The sequence below is a fragment of the Bactrocera neohumeralis genome, chromosome 6 (genome assembly GCF_024586455.1).
Source record: "Bactrocera neohumeralis isolate Rockhampton chromosome 6, APGP_CSIRO_Bneo_wtdbg2-racon-allhic-juicebox.fasta_v2, whole genome shotgun sequence".
NCBI classification, from domain to species: Eukaryota; Metazoa; Arthropoda; class Insecta; order Diptera; family Tephritidae; genus Bactrocera; species Bactrocera neohumeralis.
In genome coordinates, this window is record NC_065923.1 from 78,497,810 (window position 1) to 78,517,842 (window position 20,033).

At 35.0% G+C, this 20,033-nt stretch overlaps 1 long non-coding RNA gene across 3 annotated transcripts in view; it reads right to left on the reverse strand.

The window, feature by feature from the left end:
* Positions 1-20,033, reverse strand: part of LOC126763522 (uncharacterized) — a 331,668-nt gene that overhangs the window by 246,571 nt on the left and 65,064 nt on the right. The gene's annotated exons all lie outside the window — the stretch shown is intronic.

The window sequence follows — 20,033 nt, forward strand, 5'->3', positions numbered from 1 at the left end:
TCACGCTTCAATGAGTTCAGCGAACCTTGAAGGCGATACGAAAAATTCATAAAGCCACAAATGCTTTTGACGCTTACTGCCATATTTGCGCATAAAACACATAACGTTTAGGCGTTGTAAGCTATAAAAACATCGCTTTATAACTGTTAACGTTATGCCACGTCATCAGCGTTTAACACTTTCAAGAAAACGATAAATATTTATTTTTATAATTTCTTGCCAGTGAAGTGGATCTGACACATTTTATGTAGATAATTTGAAAAATTTGGAAAACGATATTTGCTTTTAGAAGTTTTAGCACATCCAAGGGGAAAAAATATTTCATTTGACAGCTGTCATATTAACCAAAAAAACCCTGTTTACATTCAGCCAAGTCCACAACCTTGGTTTACATTTAGGCAAGGCAACAAGCTTTGTATACACTTAGCAAAACCAACAACCTCTGTTTACATTTGAGAGAACTGACCCTTCTGCCTACATTTTCTGGGTTCAATGAGCTCATTGTGTACATTTTACAAAGTCACTGATCATTTGGCTGATGTGGGGTCATTGACCCACTGAAAATTTGTTTACATTTGAGCTTTTTGTTTACATTTAGCCAAGGCAACAACCAAGCTTTTCCAGAAGTCACCTTGTGACTTCCAATTCACGTCACACCAAGGCGCGAGAGTAATCTTAACGCTGGCCAAGCACGGTGCCCGCTTTACTTATCTAGAGCCAGCTGGCAGCCTGAAGTCCTGAAGTCACATTGTTACTCCCAAACCAAATCACATCGCTGGCAGTCAGCTTCCCCTGACGTCACCTTGTGACTTCCAATTCACGTCACATCGAGGCGCGGGAGTTATCTAATTACTTGCCACGCACGGTTTCTGCATTTCTTATATAGAAGCAGCTGACAACCAACCCTGAAGTCAAATTGGGACTTCCAACTCACATCTAATCGAAGCGCGGCAGTCACCTAAGAACTGAAATTTTAAAAATTTCGTTTTCATTACAAGTATGCCACCTACTCTTTACACCACAATGGAAATCCCAACACTTAAGCGCTTAAATCACTTTCTCAAGCCGACTCTTAAAGCAAACGCCATTTTCCTTCCATAATTCCACCTTATCTTACACTCTACCTCATCTTTCATTACTACCCAGCACTACGCCGACGCTACTTTTGCTGCAAATTCACTTTTCCTTTCGCAACCTTCCAACAGCACTCCGCCCCCTTGGCATTGTTAATAATTACTCATTTGCTTGTTTAGCACTGAAAAGTTGTAATCCTTTCGCAAGTGCTCATTTCTGAAGTATTAGTGCGCACTTTGAAGGACATTCGGCGAGGCAATTTCGAGCAAGGTTTTATTCTTACAAAAATAAACCAAAAAAGCAAAAATCACGAAAACAGCGGGATTTCGTTTTGCTGCTTAGTTAGTTGATTTTCGCAATAATAATAATAATTATGAGAGCTGCCATTATATAAGTTATTTATTTTCCGTTAATTACTGTCAAGAGTTTTGTTTGAGTATTAATTTTGGAAAATGCAAACAATAATGGAGCGGGCGTACACAGCCTTGGATTTGTTGGCGCGCAATTAAGACTTTTTGTGTGTGTGCGTTGTAATTACGAGTGTAAGTGAGCGGGTTAGCGCAGTGAAAGCTTCTCAGGTTGCCTACGTATTAAGATGAAGCAGTGATTTCATGGGTAGACAAATAAAGAACGCAATTGATGAGTTGAAATATTGAGATATCGGAATTGTGCACGGGAAAGTTTGAAAGCGTGGATGAGTGTTTGTTTGGAAGATTTCGCCCAAAATTATACTACGAGTCAGTCTAGAATATTTCGCTGAAAAGGAGACTGTTTTGAAAATTTCGCTTTAAACTACATTACATCCTTCCATTTCTCAGCCAGTGACCAAAAATTGGGAATGACCTAAGTCAGTCCAAAATATTTCGCCACAAACTATACTACATTCAGTCATTTCTTAGGGCCAAAAAGTGTGGATTGACCTAAATCAGTCTAGTATAATTCGCCTAAAACTATACTATAAATCAGCCTAGAACATTTCGCCTAAAACAATACTACGAACCTGTCTACCTATGAAAAATTTCGCCTGAAATTATACAACGAGTCAGTGTAGAATATTTCGCATAAAACTATACAACAGCCTCTTATTTATAAGTAAGAGACAAAAAAATAAGCAACTGAGATAAATTTATTCAAAAAATGTAGAAAATTTGAGCGATGCATTTATTTGAAACAAAGCGCCTAAGGTTATGCTTAGTTTTTGACAATTTTTTTCTGAGCGAGTGACAAAAGAACACTCAATTCAAGAAATTTCAATAAACTTGCTACAGTCAAAAATATTTTTAATCAGCAAAATTACGTATTTAGAGAACCCAGCAATAGTCAAGTGTGTCTATTGAAGAACTAAACAAGACCAACATGGCATTTACAGCTTAGACTTTTTAATGTAGCTCCCTATATGAGCTAAGTTACAAATACAGTTATATAAAGCGGCCGGTCCATAGTGGTAAGTAACTATGTCTATCCAGCAAAAGTGCCTGCCAAATTGCGCCTTCAAAACCAAGGCGACAACACACATTAACGGTTGCCAAAATGTTTGTTTGCCGGGACATAAACGACACAATGGCCAAGGGTTCATAGTCGAGCACATACACATTTAAATACTGAATGGCAATATACTTGTAAATACATATATACAATTGGATGCCAATATAAGTTCATATGAGTAGCAAAAGAGACTTAGAATAAAAATTTTAAAAGAAGTGCTCTTGTCGGAACACTTTCGAACACAACTTGCTTATGCTGAACTTACATTTTGATATTTACAAAAGTTAAGAAGCCTTCTGTGTTTTGTTTTGTTAGTAGGGACCGCTTTCTCAATACTTCAGTGTAAGGTTTCCAGGATGGACCTATTGCAGTTCAAATTATGCTCTCCCTACATTCAGGTAGACCTACGGTTTTGTATCCATTATCAACATATTTCACTCACCTCCTATTGATTCGAGTTGTACAGGGCTGGAGAGTCAGCGTCTATAGTATTTATAGTCTTTTTTAGTCCAGTTTTCGACGCTGCCTATCAATTTTTCAACTAGGTTTTTCGGGTTGAGTTGTCCAAGCTTATTTTCTAATGTTCTCCATGCATCTCTTCACCGGTGGCATTCGAAAAAGTTATGATTTGTGTCATCTAATCTAATCTAAAGATTGGTTTCCGTAAATACATGCAGTACTTTCTGTTTTTTCCATGTTGTACCAGTATTTTCGGAAATACCCATGACGGGAGAGCATTTGTGTTAAGTACTAGTCTACCTCGCTGTGTTTCCTGCGGTGCTATATCACTATATCTTTGATAAGTTTCCAGTTCATCTTCCTTTCTGCTTCCTTGTATGAAAATCTTGCCAGAGTTCACTTGTTCGCTTCTTCGTTTTCTTGTGAGCATATGTATTTCTAGTACATCCTTCTTCCATAACTAGACTTTTCTTTTCTCCTTTGCCTTTAGAGCTATAGAAATGACTCAACTTATCACCAGCACTGCGGATTCGAATGCAGTGTAGTACGCCGAGGCGACACTCAGATTTGCTGTCCTCTGCAACTTAGCAAGTAAGAAGTCAACTAGTTGGGAAAAATATTTTTACAGAACTTTTTTGGCTTAAGCTGCAATATTTAGAAAAGTAATACCTTCGAAATATACTGTCAAAGTGTGAATTCTCTGACTCTGAAGATTTCTGGCACTCAAGAAAGTTGAAGCACTTTTGCATTGCGCTTCCAAAAAAGCCTAACAGTAAAAACTTCATATTAGAAACATGTTTCACAAGTTCATAAACTTCCTACAGAGACTCAAAAACTCCCTACAAGGTGCATTTACACCCAAGAACGTTCATATACTCCATGCAAGGTTCGTGCACTGCCATCTGTGTATTTTTGTTTGTTTGCCAACGCCATTTTAGTCATTTAAATCTCAGCTGAGCAACGCCATTTTTGTTTACCACACATCTTGATGCAACTTATATTCATTTCACTTTCTTTACTCTTCTTCTCTTACAGCCATGCCACCACATTTCGGCTGTAGTTTTTGTGTTGTCATCACACAACTATTTGGCAGCTTTTCGCTTTAATCCCTGCCGCCTTTGACGGTGGGTGTGAGTGTGTTTGCAAGATGATGCTGCAAACTATTGAACCCGAAATGGCGGACGTGAAAGTAGGTCAAAATGTTTATGAATTGTGGGCGGCGAACATCACACAATCGACATATTCGACATTTTAAACCTGCTTGGCGCACTCAGTGGGGCTTACTTAGACGCTAGTGGCGCTCAGTTTGCCAAGTAAGCGGAGCGCTAGTTACAATGCATGCGGAAGTGCGCACAGTTGTTGGCCAATGAGTGGGTCGTTTTGATGGAATGACGCTGGAAACCGATATAAATGGCGCTAAGAAAGCAGTGAAAGCAACGCAAACACACAAACAACAATGGTAATAAAAGGAATAACAAACAATTGGCTATCGAGTATACAAGAAATCAAAGATGTGCGCTTCTTAAGCAAGCCGCTGTGGCACAGTTTTCCGCAAAAGTTTACTTATCGAACAAAAGATTTTCTTAGCTTGTCTGTTATCGCACAATAAAGCAATTAGTGCCAAGGCGCTTCAGCGGTGGGGCTGACAGTGATGCGGCGCGGGTGCGGTGAACAGCTGAAGAACGAGCGAAGCGAAATGTGTAGGTAACCTTAAGTTCAAAGCGCGCTTTCGCGGCCTTTCACTAGGGCGAGAGTGTGGGCGTTTGCGGATACGTTGCAAACCACATTGGGACAGCGCCGAGGTAACCACAATTGCAGTTGGTTAAACTTTCTGACAAGTCTGATTTCTATTGCTTAATGCCCTGCCACATAGCAGGTGCGCATTTGGCGGATTGTGGCAGGCGCAACTTTCTCAACTCTGGTGTGGTAAATTTCGTGAACGCTGACAATGAATGTAGATCCATGTGCCACGTTGGTGGGAGAACGCGATTTTTTCAAACAAAAAATTTGATTTTAATAGAGGTCATACTGAGGTAAAAATATTTAGTGGATGTAGCATTTACTAAATATAAAATAAGACAATAATACCACCTAAATATCTGGTTTATTAAAGCTGCAAAAAGTTTCAGCTTTTGACGCAATATCTTCTACATAAACTTGAGGCAAATTTGCTCATATACCAAGCAGTATATCTATTTTGTTTTTTATAAACTTGTTGAGAATTCCAACCAACTGGTTTGGCTGAACGAAAAACTTAGAAAGTCATAAATTATAATATTAAAAAGTATAATTCGTAAGTATTTCACTTACATCCACGTTTTTCACGCTTGTATACTTAATCTAACTTTCTCCACTTCTTTGTTGCATTGAAAATAGGTCAGTGGGAGACAACGGTATTAACGCAAAGTGCCAACTAAAGTGCTTTGATGTTAATGTCAATAGCTGTAAGCGATGCTTGACCATAAAATGTAAACACAAGTAAGAAATTCAAAACCAGAAACAAGGAAATATATATGCGACAAGCAAACGATGAAAGGACACCATAAAGCAATTGAGTTTTAACAAAATAGCGCAGAAGAGATTATCAGTTAGCTATGGGAAAAGTGCCAAAAAAGAGTGTAAAGAACATAAAATTGAAGTATGGTTGAAGTTTTCTTCGGTATTTTGAATGAAAGAGCATTTGAAAAAGTTATAATTGAGAGAAAACAGTAGGAGTCCCGATTGAGATATAAATTTGAGGTTAAGCTGTGTAAAAGCACTAATAAAAGGAGGTTTTGGCAAAACCCTTTTTAGACCTCTTCATACTTTTGTAATTGGCCAAATTGTGGATACTGATTTGAGCTTTAATTATATACATTAGTAAAAACTAAGACGGTAATCGCCTTACAGCTTTCAATTAATCCTGTAACAGCTATATTTCTCCCATACAAAATTTATATTTCCTCGGCAGATTGTTACAACAGGGTTCTACTTCAACGAGAAGCTCTTTGATCAACTTCTTTTAGGCACGTAGAGAGATCAAAAGCTTGTATCAATTTTCTTGCATTACCTATTCTTTTATATGATATGAAAAGTTTGGATCAAACTTTCATCGGTACCTAAGCTTTCATATATCAAAATTTCGGATAAAACTTTCAGCGGTATCTAAGGTTTCATATCAAACCTTACTTTCGCAGAATGACTCAGCTACCCATACCTTGCTTTTATATGCTCATGAAGCTTGTGAGGTCGGGTTACTGGTTTAAAGCAAAGTTTTTTGTGTGTTTCAATTGGACAAGTAGAGAGTTCGAGAGTTTGGATGGAGCTTTTATCGTTATGTACAACTATGCTTTTTATGAACTGCCGAACTAGCTAAAACTTGTTCTTATATATCCGCCGAGCTTGAAACCAATCGCCTAGCAGTTCTTAAGGATGCACTCTAATCTATTTTGTCGCCTCTTTGCGTCTTCAGTCATTATTATGGAGTAATGCCATCAAACTTTTATCTTTAACCTTTCCTCTTTTGCAATTATGAATGCGCCTAAAAGACGTATACAAAAGCAAGAGCAAAACTCATGTATAACTTCAAGCATAAAAGCCGGCTTCCGCAAACAAACGCAGACAAAACTTAAAAACTCACATAGCTCTCTTTAGCAAAAGCTATCAAAGCTGGAGTACAGTCAAAGCGGGTCAAATTGTTTTGCGGTAATTGGGTAAAAGTAACGCGGCTTTAGATCTTTTACTCGAATATAATTTGATTGACCGCAAAGTAAACGAACAGCGCAGGCAAAGGCCACAGCAGTAAGCGGGGGCTGTGTAGACAAGGAAATGAAAGTAAAAACACATAAAAGCATACAAAAGCGAAGTTACTTTTGTGGTAATGTTGCAGACGGCAGGATGTGAGTGGACTGATAAGGAGCACAAGCGGTCAGACTGACGGGCGTCACAGCTTATAACAAAGACTACGTATAAAGACTTAGAGCATATAGCTGTGAGAAAGCAAGTGGGTATGCGACAAAACAGCGTCGTCACTGATAGGCATCTCACAAGGAAGTTACAATGTTTGCTAAATTAACAGCGTAAAAGTGTAGCGAGTATATCCAATAAAAGAGTCCAAGTCAGCGCCACCTTTGTGGTCAAAACAATGTAATGAATGAGACGGAAGTATCACAGTCAAATGTATTTGTGTAATTGCATGGCGTAGTTGTTGGGGTTTCAATGGGGGTTGTTGGCAGTTGGTTCAGAGCTTATGTTACACAGTTACAGTAATATTTTGCGTTTTTCTTCAAATGCTGTATTGTTTTTGACTATATACTTTGCCTAGTTTAAGGTTAATATATATTTCTGTGATTCATATGTAGAAGGAGTTGTAGTTTCGCAAAACTTGAAAGTCTACACAAAACAAAGAAACTGTTAAATATATATTTTTTAAGTGGGTCTAAATTCGGTTAAGTTACAGGAGATAGGTTAAGGCAGTGTGGATGTCAAAACTGAAGTTCAAAGTGAAACGATTAAAGTCGTAGGTGAAGTTATGTTAGGTTACACTGGCTGGCTGTAACGTCATACATAGACCGGCAGGTCCTTTGTAATGTCTGAAGAAGATTTAACGTCGACGCTTTTTCCGAAGTTTAATGGAGACTTGTTATTTAATTCTGATACCTCATCCAGTTCTTTGTACTGCGAAGCTTCTAGATATTTAAGACGAGTTTTAGTTAAGATGGTCAGAAATATAGAAAATGTTCCAGCGTCTCTCTCATGTCTACTTCACTGCACTTTTTACATGTGTGACCTGTGACTAGGCAAACAACCGTCCTGCAGGCATTTCGAAACCGTGCGGTTAAGAAGCATGTGTGTTTTCCTTCTGCTCCCTTGCACTGGATCCTGGCGATCCTGTTGCATCTAAGATATTGTACTTCACCCTAACCTATATGTTGATATACTTGTATTTTTTCTGATGATTAATATTCATCAGCTAATTACTATTTTATCAAAGCACAGCACTAAATTTACAGCTTGGACAACAACCGATGGAGTTAAACACAGCCGAATTTTCAGTGAGGACAACAACCCCCAGACTTTTAGTTTCAACTCGAAATTAATTCGATTCAAAATTATGTAGAAAACAATATTTTTTTGTGTGGTAAATCGGTCTAAATTAACGCTATAATAGAAGAAAGGTTAGTTTATTGATCAATTAACTCCTGTGCGCAAAGGCTATAAGGCAGATACCGCGCTGGAGCAAAGAAGATAATAAAGAAAAAGAGGAGAGACGAGGGGAGAGCTAAAGTCAACTCGAGAATAGCAGAACATTTAAATATTTATATAAACAACTAAAAGTTTAACATTAAAAAAATCTAATTTAAATTATTAGCAGCCATATTAGAGCACATTCCAAGAAGCAATCCTTAAAAAACATTTTGATATGACTTTTTTATATATCACATTTTCATATATCAACCTTATCACCCGTCTTATATTTTTTAGTAACAAAATATATTTTTTTCAACATTTTTTTCTTTCATTTTGAAAATCAGCTCAACTAAAGACCTCAAACCACAAAAAAATTAAAAAAAAAATGTTATTTATTTGTCAACAATATTCTGCTGCAAAAAAAGTTAATTAACTAGATGATAAGCAGCAAAACAAAGCTGTTATTTTTTATACGTTTTTGCGGCACAAAATCCCATAAATTTAGGCCAGTAATTTATTTTAACAAATTTAACACAAATTAGTCGCAAATAAATCATAACAAACGAGTGGAAAGCTGTCAAGTAGAGGTTGAGACACGAAAAAAAACAAGCAAACATATGTATTTCAATTTAAATTTGCTTTGTTATAAAAATTTAATTACTCAAATTAAAGCAATTATTCATGGCACATACATTTTGTTTTGTGGAAAAGAAAAAATATTTTTTTGAATTGCTAGTATTTGCTCGGCAGCAAACTTAGTTCTAGTGAAAAACGCGATAAATTAAATACAAAATAACAAAAAAAAGCAAGACAAAAACTCTACGCGTAAATTTATTGATTTTTCGCTATAAATCTAGTTCCCTGCGCTCACATTTGTTGTTGGACATGTATTTTAGTCTGTTTGTATGTGTAGGCGGCTTAATCTGCAAATGCGATTATTATCACAATAAACAATTTAAAATGCGATTTGTTTGTTTAATTGAGTAGAATCTGCGGTTTGACAGTCGCACTGTGACGATGCGTCAAAGCGCCGCAATGATGCGTGAGAAAAACAAGTAGATTAAAACAAAAAAAAAAACAAAAAACACGAAATTGAAAACAATAAAATTACAAAAGTAACAAAACAGCGAAATTTACGGAAAAGTAAAACATGAAACTAAGCAACAGTTAGAAAATATTGAGAAGAGAAAAAATCGCTGATTTTCGAAATTGATTTGGTGGAACTTTTATGTACTGAAATAATGGTAAAAACCATAATAAAAAAGTTTGGAGTTCATTTTTGACTATGATAATTATATATATTGAAGCTATAGCATACATATGTATACAAACACACCAACCTTTAAAACACATTTACAAAGTAGTCTGCTTTCGCTTACCAGCAACCCAGCAGCGAAAAAAATTCTATATTTCCAAAATCAAAAAAAAAAAAAAACACCCAAAACTAACAACAAAACCTGCAACGCTTTGTGCAAAGTAATGAAAAAATTCGCACTCATTAATTTGCCGCACAATTTCAATAAAAAATCGCATTTGTTTTAAAGCATTTGGCGCGCCTACACTTCACTAATTTCAATAGGCGCGTTCAAATTGCAATTTTTCACAATTTTTTTTATAACTTTATCAGTCGTTTTACACACAACATTAATGTATATTACTTGAATTGCTGGCTTTTTCACCATATCACTTTTAAACAAATATTAGCTTGATAAATTAAAAAACGAAAATGACTAAATCATTGCAATCAATTTCACTCACTTTTTAATTTGTATTTTTTCTTTTTCTCTGTTTAATTCATTGGCATTGTTTATTTTACTATTAGCTTGGCGATAAATGCAATTTGCGGCTAACAGCGCTCTAGAGACTTTTTAATATAGTTAATGGAACTACGCACATGTTCTCCCGCCAACTAGTTTTCATTTAGATGCGTTTTTAATTAATTGCGCTTTAATTTTTGCTAAAAAAATATAGATATGTATATATTAGTGTGGTCAAAAAAAAATCTCTGCTTAGTACTCTGAAAAACAACTCCTGGATTATTGATTGTGTCGTAAAATTTTGAGGAACTCACTGCTCTTGAAGAAAATCTCCAAATTTATGAATTTAGAAAACAACACAAAATTGAAGAGATTTCAAATATAATAGGTATTCACCGGATTATTATTGTTTCAGCAACTTATACGAAGTTCCAAGGTTCTCTTGCAAAGAAAATTTTTGTAGTAATAAACTCGTAAATAAACAGATAATCAAGTGACACACAGTAACTAACTGGATGAGATGAAATATATAACCTATGTATAGGTTAGTTTATGTAAGTTTGACAGACAAATCATACTCATACTTGTAGACCAGTTTTGGTCCCTTGCGATACTAGATAAAGTTCCCTTCCGAAGTCAATAAAGAATAGTCATCCATCCAGCGCTTGACACGTATTTCAACAGGCTCTGTGGCCTCACTGACGATACATATTCCACTGTTTCATACGGTGGTGCTTACAAATACTTAAGGCAAAGCCTTGCCAATGCAGTATAAGTGCATAAGAGTTACTCCATCCGTAGTGCTTTGCATTTGGCACTGGTTGCTGCCGTATCGATCTTTAGGCGTATGCCGCCACCAGTTTGTGGTCACTGAGTTTTCCAATCATGTTCCTACAGTCCCTTTGATCGCGCGTCTGCAGGAACTTTTTATATTGCCGATCTGCTGTTTAAGGCATGACTTTTGCAGTTTTGCTCGCATGGTTTCATCACGTTTTGATCTTCTTTACCATGTTCATGTTCAGATCTTCGTATTCAAAATGCTTGGGTTTTGCAAAATTAGTTTTTGAGTGACGCGTTTACGACGAACAACCTGTAGGACGGACATCAACAGCAACACTTCAATAAAATAAAGGAATTGCAGCTTGGGAATTAACGATTAACAGTCAGAGATCTCACCATAATATCAGAAGAATCAGTGAAAACCATTTTGAAAGATCATTGGGCCTGAGAAAAGTGAAAGCAGAATGGAGAAACAATGCTTTCCGACTACAAGGGTATCATGGCGATGAATATTGGATCTATGCTTACAACTTGACAGACGATCAATCGGACGAATACCATGGCAAAGGTGAGCCGAAGCAGAAAAACCACTCCTAAGCAAGGCTATCCCGAAAGTTTAAATTAACAACTTTTTCGATGATTGGAAAAAACGTTGGCACAAGTGTATTGGGCTCAGGGAGGGTTATTTTGGGGGGAAGATATAGATTTTGAAGAATAAATAAAGAATTTTAAAATTATGAACAAAGTCTTACTATTTTCTGCTCATAGTAGTATGATGGATCATATGTTAAAGAACAGCTCTGATTCACTTTCAGGCTTCAAAAAATTGTAGAAAACTAAATATTATTTATTATTTAATATTTAATATTTTTTATTTCTCTTTCTCCTCCACTACAACTTTATAACTTTATTGACACTATTTATCACACTGTGAACTAATTTGTATGCTTCCCACGCACAAAAAAGAATATATATAAGTAACTTTCACAAAACAAAAAAAACAAGAAAAAAATCGAAAAACACAACAACAGTAAAAGCAGCGGTAAGCAGTAAACAAGATAAATGGAAAACAATGTCAACGGTCCCATTTGAGATACGTGTAATTAATTATCTGCATAAATTTTCTGCGTTAATACTTTGTGCAAACAAAAACACACATAAAGGTATGTGCATGTAATTGCACGTTCGTATATATTATATATGTATATATATAAATACAAATAAAATTTTACATTTTGTTTTTGTAATAATAATTATTTTTTTGTAATAACAGACACTTTGCAGCGCCTATTTGCACACCACACATACAAACGCTGACCACTGCTGTTGTTGTCTTACGCTTTCAATGTTGCCGTTGTTATTGTTGTTGCAACAATGCATTTTGCTGGCAAATTTCAACTGGCAAAATATGCTTTCAAGTTAATGCGTTCGAGTCATAAATAAATTGGCGCATAAATATGCGGGCGAGCGCATATTTCACATGCCACACATACACATGCACACAAGCGCTGGATTACTTTACACATACACACATACATGACAGCAATGGCAAAGGCGAATAAAAGCGCATTGTGCTAGGAATATGCGTAAAATTAATATTTGACTGAAATAGTTTGCATTTTTAAATCAACTAAAATAACTGTAAAGCGCAGTTGTGGCGACTTCCCCCATGTAACAGTGTAGCTTTCTGATTTCTGCTATTTTGTTACGCGCAAAAAAAAATTGTTTGACAAGGCGTGTTTAAATTAAAACTACATGCCGTCGGTAAATTTATTTTTAATCAAATAAACTAGTAATTTGTAGCAAATGAAATTATTCACTGCTTCGAGAAAGCGACGCGAGAAAAAAAGTTGAAAAAAAAACCTGCAAAAGTGACAACAAAAACGAGCAGAACATAACTGTATACTATCAAGCGGCGGAAAAAGCGTAAATAAATTTGCATTATTGTACATAATAGTACATATCAATAGTAAATATAGATATTGTAGGAATATAAATTTAAAAAAATAAAAATAAAAAAGAAGCAAAACCAAAAAACGTTAACCTTGGTTGAAACGAAGCTAAAATACCATTCACAGTTGCATTTTTTGCATTTCTTTCAGCAAAAACGTGCATAAAAATATATTTTTCCTGATTTCTATAGCTCAGTTTGTATGGCGGCTATATGCTATAGTGAGCTGATCTGATTAATTTTTACGGAGATTATACCATAGCTAAAAACAATAATCTGTGTCAAATTTAATGAAGATATGTTATCGAATAAAAAAGCTTTCCATACAAAGTTTGGATTTTGATCATTCAGTTTGTATGGCAGCCATGTGTTATAGTAGTCTGATCTCAACAAATCGCTCGGAGGTTAAAGCTAGGCCTCACTAGATAACCCATGCCGAATTTTGTGAAGATATTTCATCAAAAGAAAAAGTTTTCAATACAAGGATATGTATCTGAACGTTCAGTTTGTATGGCAACCATGTGCAATAGTAGCCCGATTAGAACAATTTGTTTGGAGATAGTAGCATTATTTTCAGCAATAATCCGTGCCAAATTTCAACTTGATATCTTACCACATAAAACTTTCACTTTCACTTTCCATACAAGAACCTGTATCTGAACGTTCAGTTTGTAGGACAGCTATATGCTACAGTGGTTCGATATCACTGATTTCGACAAACGAGCAGCTGCTTGCTGAGAAAAAGATTTGTGCAAAATTTTGAATTGATATCTCAAAAACTGCGTAACTTATGCGCGCGTAAATGCAGACGTACGTTGTGGCAAACTTAGCATATCCTCAGGGGTATATTTATTTAAAGCACTGCAACAACGAAACAGCATTAAAAATATAATGCAAAGTTCATTTGTGCGCTTACATTTTATATCGCATTATAATACTCTTTATTTTCTTTTACTCACTCAGTGTATTTTTTTTTTAATTTTCCTTTTTTCAAGCAGCGCCATCATTTGTTATAATTAACATGGCAAAAACTTAAAATTTCAAAAAAAATAACAAATAACCAAATGGCAGAAACAATGGTGTGTGTTATGGGTTTTTTTCTGCAATTCATTTTTAATAATTGCTCATTGGCGCATAATTTAAATGAATTGCCAATATAATTCGCAACGCCTCGCTGCTCGTTAAACAACTCAACAAAACAAATGCAACAAAGCGAAAAAGCAAATGGGAAATAAAACATAATCAATGGCCAGAAAAGTATTAAACAAAATTAAAAAGTAACAAAAAAAAATACAGTAAAAGCACAAAACAATTAATACAAGCCAATAAGGCAAAAGTACAGGGTGTTTCATATGCATTTTTTAAATTATAACAGCTTTTGGGGGCAATTAAAAGCCACAGATTATATCCTATGATATCTAACCTTCCAATCACAAATTTTTTACATGTTTTCTGTTTTCTATCAATGAAATTAGCAAAGGTAGTAGTGAACAGAGTGATCAATGCAAAAAAAATTGATATAAAATAATCACTACATTTGGTAAAAATTATATTTTTATACCGAAGACTTAAGCATTTCATACAGAATTCGTAACTTTACAAAGTTAAAATACAGGATGGTCAAGAAAATGCATTGGAACAATTTAAATTTTTACAAATTTGGCATACAAGGTGATCTACAAAGTTTCCAGTGCACTTCTATTGCACTTTTCCATTGCATTTATAAGCATAATTTCGTTCTTTTCCTCTTTGTTTTCATAATAACAGTCAGTAGTACTACACCCTGTACAGATTTCAGATCGCTGCCATATCCCGATGACATTAAAATGGAAACCCTATGAACTTTCGAGTCTGCAGAATATGTTCTCAAAAAGATACGACTTCGATTAATGACAAAGAATGTACAAGTTATTGATTCTTTATGAGAAAAAAGTGAATCTTCTGGAGGCATTTCAGATCCGCTGAACTGATATGTCCCAATAATCTTAGTTTGAGGTATGTATCATTTAAACTACTTAACTGCGCATAGATGTATCTTAATTTTCAAAGGTAAAAGCGCATATTTCCGAAGACTTTATACATTTTTTCGCTATTTACTTAAACCATATCATTGCATTCTACTTAAGATTGTCTCAAGGAACAACAATGAACGCTGCAAATCAGTAGAGTGAAAATAGGAATAAGTGTGATAAAATTTCTGAGTACAAGAGATTGCTCTCGCAGTAAGCTTTGAGAACTTTTGAGTACAGGGCAGTATCTTTCACAAAAATTTATGAACTTTCAAGAAAACAAGAGCTGATAAAGAAATTATTTCCATTATTTTTGATTAAAAAATTCTGTTCTTGACCACTTCTAGAGCCATTATGAGCAAAAAAGTTATTATATTTGTTTATGTAAAATAATCATTTCTGAATCACCCTGTTTATCTGTCACTTTAATTTGCTGTATATTTTACGAGCTCATAAAATCAGTCCAAAAAGTAAAGGATTATTTGAGCATTATTTTAGCGACTCAATAGAAAAAACCTCGAGTTCTTAAAAAATATTTTTATTTGCCTATGATTTATAATCCCTTATTTACCACAAGCGTTGAAGGAAAAAATGTTGTAAGGCGAGTAAAACTGTGTTATTGGGGAGCACTAAAAGAGCAAGAGCACTGATTAATTCAACTTAAAGCTGGCTTTAGCATTTGTATGCGAGAATTTTAATGTTAAAGTTACTAAACTGAGGTATTGGAAATGTGATTAGTGTGGTATTTATTACACTGGTCACCTTATCATAAATAATTCTACAATAAATGTATGACTTTTTTTCATAAGGTTACTTAGATGCCTCTTTAATAGACTGATAATGGGTTCCACCCACAGGCGATTTCAGTTTGTGCCAATTGTGAATACGGTGGTTGATGGATGGTATTAATTCCGTTTTTGGGTTTAAATGTGGTCATAATTGTAGCTCGATGCGATAGTTTAGTATTAGGATATAAAATCCATGTATTGTTCCTCGATAGATGTTCTCACGCAAACGCCTCAATATGGTCAAATAGAGCTCCTTATCGACCGTCTGTCCTTCCAGAGCAAATTCATGATGCATCAAGCCACGAATATCGAAAAAATGAGCATCATCTGGATTTTTGAGCGGCTTTCTCGTGGTTTTTGGGTTTCGGCTCTTTTTTTCTCTCCATTCCGATGACTGTTGCCATGTTTGCATGTCAAACTTATAAACCCATGTCTCATCGGCAGTTACAATGCTCTCCATGAATGTTAGATCGGAATTCTCACAATCAAGCATGTTCGAAGCGACCTGTTTACGGTCTCTTTTTGAAAAAAAAACTCAGCTTTATCGGCAAGAACTCGTTTTGTACCCAAAATATCTACCAAAATCATTTGAACGGATTTGCGAGAGATGTCATGCTCTCTTGCCATCTCGCTTATACTTTCCTGACAATTTTCAAGCAGGTTATTCTTTTCTTTCTTAACATTGTCCTCAGTTGCCAGACACATGACCTCAACGATCTCTCGAACTGTGATGGTGATATAATTCATCATTGTTGTCTTATTAAGCTCAATTAAAATTTGACTTTCGTCATTTAGCAGTAGTTATGATAAACATTACAAGCTGCTTTACATTTTCAGGCATGTGGACTCGCATGAAATTAATAAATTAAATACACCAAAAAAAAAAAAGAAAATTTTAATGAGCTTTAAAATTTATAACGACTACTTTCCCTATAAAGCTGTGAGCTTGAAGTCGCGTGCATGCAGCCGCAACAACATGTTAGTGCATTAACTTTTGAAAATGAATATTAAAAGTATTTATTGCGACGAAAAGCATATTTCACAATTTGCAATTAAAGGCAGCGGGGGTAAGGGGTGACAACAACGTGCTTGACTGCCAGCTAAAAAGTGCAATGGCACCGCATTGGCAATGTATAATCCTGTCAACAACATACTCATGATGTGTGGCAGGCGATAAGTGCTGTTTGGAGCATATGCCACGCCCAGATTAAGTGTGCGGTGCGGCGTGGGCTGTGGCATAACAAACTGTTGAGGTGAAAGAGCTGTTGATTGTTAATGAGGTGGTAGGCTAACAATATAAAGATGTGTTTTGGGAGATCATGTAAATACAGGGTGTGCCAAAATTAATCTTCCAGCTATCTAATCTATTAACCTCAATTTTTACAAAACGAAAACTATTTATTTTTAAATGGCAACTCTAGAAATGCAAGTTTGAAAAAATAATGTTTTGATACCACTATTTATACTTTGTGATTCCTTAATTGGTTTAAAAAAATTATTTTGAATTTTCTCATATGTGGCAACGCTGTAAAAATATTTGTTTATTAAATAACACTCAAAGTATTTTTAATTAGTGCCAAAATATTTGCATTATTTATTTTATAAAAAGTTTGGACTACCAACCATTTTCGAAAAGGTGGCAACTCTTTTTCAACTAAAACATATTTCCGATGTGTTTATTGTGTTATTTAATAGTATTTTCAATTATTGCCAAAAATACTTTATTTTTTCAAATACTAGTTCAAATTGCAATATTTGATTAGGTGGCAACTCTTGTTAAAAATATTTTTGACTTAATTTATAATATACCATCTTCGCTATTTATCATCATTTTGATACTAGTTTACATAAAAACTGTATTTATTTTAAGTTTGTATTTCACAAATAGATGGCAACCCTTTTTTGAAACCAATTACTATCATTTCGATGAGAAAACTACCTTGAAATATTGCTTTAAAACTATATTTAGTAGGGAAATTATAAAATAAACTAAATTAATTTATAAACATCTGGCAACTCTCTGCCAAAAAATTATTAAAAATGCCATATTTTGCAATAAATTCAAAATTTATCAACAATTTTTTTGATATTTTCAAAAATTCACCACCACTGAAAGTTTAATTGTACTAATGTCTCACCCCAAAGGCTTATACATATGTACATATGTATATCAAGAAGGAAGTCATAATAACCAACTGTTTATACATTTGATATTTGCGTACATATGTACACACCAAAGAAATACACATACATATGTAGCTTATAAACATGTAAATATGAAATATATATAGACGAAGGGCATTTAACTCTGATGACCTGTCAGACAATTTGCAATTGATATGCAATTAAATGTGAATCAGACTCCGCAGCATATCGAACACGCCACACACACACAAATACACAACCAGCAAGTTAATACTTTTTTCCAAGCGTGTCTGCTATATTTAAAAGCTGTCTATTGAAAAAAAATATATGGTATATCGTTGCTTATTGCTTGCCAATTTGTTGCGGCATTTGTGGCAAGCAATAGCAACAACAACAGAAGCAGTTGCGACTACAGCAAAGTATCTACTCTCTACAGCAATGCAAAAAAAACTGTAAGTTCCACACAAAACCGTTGCTCAGAGCATTTTTACCCTCATCAAGTGAGTGCTACGACTAATGGTTACGTATACGCCGTGGCATACCCAAACGCATAGAAGAGCTTAACCCAAGTTAAAAAAAAAAAAATGCATTAGCGCCACTTTTGTGCATTAAATGCCACAAATTTTATTAAACTACTTGAAATGCAATTGGAAAGTTCATTTGATTTTCTCTTTTTGTTTTTTTTTTGCATTTCTCTACTCAAATCCAAAAACAGCGCCTGCAAGTATGCTTCATTATCATTTTATCTGTGTGCGTGGTGTAAAAAAATCCACCGCATAAGCCATGAAAGTGCTCGCTAACGACCAACACACACACACACACACGCTCACATATAAATACTGCAATTGTGAAATTTAAATGCCAATTTAACAGCTTGAGCTGGAAAAAACTACGCACATACTTGACGCAGCTGTGTGATTTTTTGTGTATCGTGACGACTTATGCGGTTGTTTTTGTTGTAGTCGCATATTTTCCACTTTTCACTTATTTACATACGTTTGGAGCGCTCATTTGCACTCATTGCCGTTTTTTGTATTTTTTTTTTGCTGCCAACGAGTGCTTACGTTCTTATATACCAAATGCAAACGTATATTTGTATGCATGTGGTGGTTTAGACACGATACGGTACATATTACTTATTTGCGATGCAAATGAGTGGCGGCAAGCAATAAAACACGGAAATTTGTTGCCTTCAATCAACTTGCAATTATCCATTTGCCAATGCGTTTAACCTTTATTTTGCGCTTTATTTGTTAGCTTTTGTCTGTTCAATTGGTATTTCAGGCAAAAACAACATATTGAGAGCGTATAAATATTAAAAAAATGCGTTAAACAGAGCTTCATATATATGTGTGTGGCTTATATTATTTCCAACACATGCCTCGAAGTGAAAATATGACGCCTAAGCCAGCAGCTTAAATTCAAGCCACAAGGGTAATATATTTGTATGAGAATAAATCTGCAAATACCGTTTTTCGAGTTTTATTTCCACGAAGTACTAAACTAGTTCAAGATATTTAAATTTTGCTGTTTTAGAAGCGGAAGTTCATAAGAAAAACAATAGAAAATTATAAATTTTATGCGAAGAACTATTTTCAGGGGCTTGAGTCTAACAAGTTTAACCGTAGATGGCGCTGTTGTGCTAGGACTCCTACAATCGCCGCTGATCTGGTGCCTTTGTTCATTGCCCACCTTCGCCGCTTTTTTTGAATCATGTAGAAAAATTTGCCAAGCTTTATTGAACTTTTTACGCGAGTATTTCTTCTTATTACCTTTCATAATTTTCGACAAAAATAAATCCGAAAATATTGAAGGTTTTCGGACCAACAAGTTAGCTCCATTTAATGCAATATTCTTAGAATTGTTTTTATTCACTCACTCTGCGTTTAAAAATCAGTTCAATTGTCATACAATTACAAATATTCCCTGCTAATGGCTTCTCAACTTACTGCTTCCTAATTTTTAATACCAACTGTGCTTGAGCAAAGCTTCAGCCTTAAGTTTCCCTCATTTATTAACCACAGCTAAGCAATTTTACAGACGGGTCTATACCCGCTAACTATAATTTTTATAAATTCAACGCAGCGAATGATACTATTGGTTTTAAACATTAATCAAAAGCTAGCCTTGAGATGTCACTAAGTTTTATAGGCTTAAGTGCACTGGACAAAGGTTCTTAGAAACCTAACATTTGGTAAGTTTACTAAAATCACTACATATTTACTAAGTGTAAATATCAGGTCAATTGAAAAGTCCGCGGCTTCCCATAATAAAATAAATTTTTTGGCAAAATTCTGGTTTTTTTTTCAACATAATTCGAAGGTCGCTATGGTAGAACCATACCAACTTTTTGATATCATTTTGGTAGTACGAATTGTCCTTTCCTTCAAAATGGGCTCAGTTTCGGCGATCACCT